The sequence below is a fragment of the Elephantulus edwardii genome, unplaced genomic scaffold (assembly GCF_000299155.1).
Source record: "Elephantulus edwardii isolate Elephantulus edwardi_28Jun2011 unplaced genomic scaffold, EleEdw1.0 scaffold00017, whole genome shotgun sequence".
Classification (NCBI taxonomy): domain Eukaryota; kingdom Metazoa; phylum Chordata; class Mammalia; order Macroscelidea; family Macroscelididae; genus Elephantulus; species Elephantulus edwardii.
The window spans coordinates 29,572,789-29,575,663 of NW_006399767.1; positions in this window are offsets into that span (position 1 = coordinate 29,572,789).

The following is a 2,875-nucleotide window of genomic DNA, read 5'->3' on the forward strand; positions in this document are numbered from 1 at the left end:
CTAGTGGACAGAAAGTTATGCTACCAAGCCAAAGGTGGGTGATTTTAATCTACATCTCTCAGGCCTGGTTTTAATTGTTTGTTTGGTTTTTTATTTTTTGGTTTTTTTTTTTTTTGTCAAACATTATTCTAAGTGGTATAGCACTGGTCTGTCCATTTGCTGTACAGAGGTAACTCGTGGTTGCTGTGATGCCAAATGCTGTGACACTGATGTGTCAAATACAATAATGGCTACCCATGGTGGACAGTGTTTGGTGGAGCTCCCCAATTAAAACAGGCATGGAAGCAGGAGAGGCATCCACTTCTGAAATAGCTTTCCTCCAGAAATTCTATGAAATTGGAGAAACTATGAAAGTTATGCAAGTGTTCAGGTCTTTCGTTCATAGGGTCACTATGAGTCATCTATGACTCAATGGCACTGAACAATAACAACAGCATGAGTTTTACTAAATCTCAACTTTGAAGTATAGGTGTTTCTAGTATACCCAGAAATCTTTATATTTTCTATGTCTAGGACTTATTCATTTTCGTATATCCAGAGTGCAGCTAGCTGCCAATCAAAGTATATTTTTGTTGCCATGTCCTGTCAAGTTCAAACATACTCATAGCTGACCCTCCAGTAGGTTTTCAGAGGCTGTAAATTACATGGGAGGAGACTGCCCATCAATTTCACACAGAGTAGCTGGTCATGGGTTTGAACCACATGTGATTAGGTCGACAGCACAACTCCTTTTTTTTTTTTAATTATTAAATTCTATTAGTTTTAATGAACATTTACAGGGATTTTGGGTTTTCATTCCTTCATTGCTGCACCATTCTCTCTACCCTCCTCCCCAGTTTGTTCTTCTTCCCCGCCATCTGAATGTCTGTTTTAATTGTCCAATTGCCACAGTGCTTGTCAAAGTCAGTTCTGATTAATCTCCTTTGTCGGTGTGTCCTTTGCCATTCCCTATCACTCCTCCCTGAGAGAGACTTCACCCTGATTCATAAGGAAAAGGGGATGGCGTATTCTCTTAGCTACTTCCTGCTGAAAAGGGACGCTGTGGGTTTCAGGGTGAAGATCTTCTCTCACTACTCTAAAGGGCCCCTTTGGCAGTAGGAAACACATAGACTATTATGGAGATTGATTGTGGAATTTAGATGCACTCTTATTGATTGTGCTTGGCCGTACATGTTCATATCCTTGAAGATGTATCATGGGGGTGCTGCAACCTAGAAGACACAAATTTGACTAACAAGTTATAAGTACATGAGTCAAAAATTATGGAAAAGTAAAAGAAAGGATTCTTTCATTGTTTTACAAACCCTCCCCCAGGTCCCCTCCACCATGTAGCCCTCGCTCTAGACTCCTGTGATGACAGAAGTACCTAGTCATATATCTCTTTTAAACAGTTTTCTCCCTCTTCTGTTTCAGTGCAGTATACATTATTGAACCCATCTTACTCAGTGTCTCCCTAACCCCAAGGACAGTCCCATTCTACAACAGTGGCATCATGTAATATTTGTCCTTTTGTGACTGGGATATTTCACTCAGCATAATGTTCTCCAGAGTCAACCATTTTGAATAATATTGCATGAGTTCCTTGTTTTTTAATGCAGCATAGTATTCCATTGGACAGCACAACTCCTTACCAAAGGGCCACCAGAAATCCCAATCATAGCATACTTCAGATAATACAGGAGCTTCATATAGAATATGACTATAGTATGTTGCCCCTACCTTGCTTGTTATCAACTCTCACTACTCACTAACAAAACCAATTCATGTGATCTTTGTTCCATTTGTCACACCACATCTCCAGAGCAATAATCCTGAATTACTAATATTAAGTTTATGAACATCTCCCACCTGTGTATGTCATTATGTGCTGTGAAGTTAGAATTGACTCAGCTGACCATCAAGTCGTTTTCAGAGGCTGTAAATCACATGGGAAGAGATTGCTTATCTTTCTTCCATGGAGCAGCTGGTGGCTTTGAACCTTTGGGTTGGCAGCACAGCTCCTTACCACTAAGTAACCAGAGCTAGGGACATCATAGAGCTTGGAAAGGTGGAGGGTCAGCAAAAGAAAGGAAGGCCCTCAATGAAATGGATTGACACAGTGACTGTAGAATAGGTTCAAGGGTAGCAGGGATGATAAGGATGACGCGAGATAGCTCAGGGTTCAGATGTGTTGTTCATAGGGTTGCTATGGGTTGTACTTGACTCAATGGCACCTAAGAACACCACTACCTGTGTAAGGATTTACTTTTCAGTTCTTGTCCCTGATCTTCCTCCCTCCCTGCTCAGCCTATAGGTTCTAGTTTCTGATTTGGGTGGTGAGCAAGTAAATCTCACTTTAACTGCTCTGTATTAATTTTTTTTGCTCTGTATTAAATTTGAAGGCATATTTTAATATGGATTGTCAGCAAGAGTGGTTTCTGGTCTCCATAAAGCTATGTTTTCAGACTTTCAGTGGCAATTGAGTGTTAAGAGTCCATAGAAAGATTTCGTCCATAAATTGGTCTTAAGTTGCTTTCCTGATCCATAAAGAAGCATCTTTTTAACATTGTCCCAGGGAGGTTGCAGTGTTCCCTTTTTGATTTTGGCCCAGTGTTGTAGAGGAACATGAAAGAGGTAAGGTGGGAGAGAGGCAGTCACAAGGCATCAGTGGGTAAAGACGGGATGCTATGTTTAAAGAAGACTGAGTTTTCAAGTTAAAGTGGAGAACACTCTGGAGATGCTATATTAGTTATTAAACAAAATTCCAGATGGCAAAAATTCAGAAATTTACCTTGTTTTGCTTTATTCTTGAACAACCTTTTTCTGAGCTTCTGTTCTGAGGATGTGATGTGGAACTTTGCTCGCTAGATGGCGACCAGGACCATAAATTAAAACG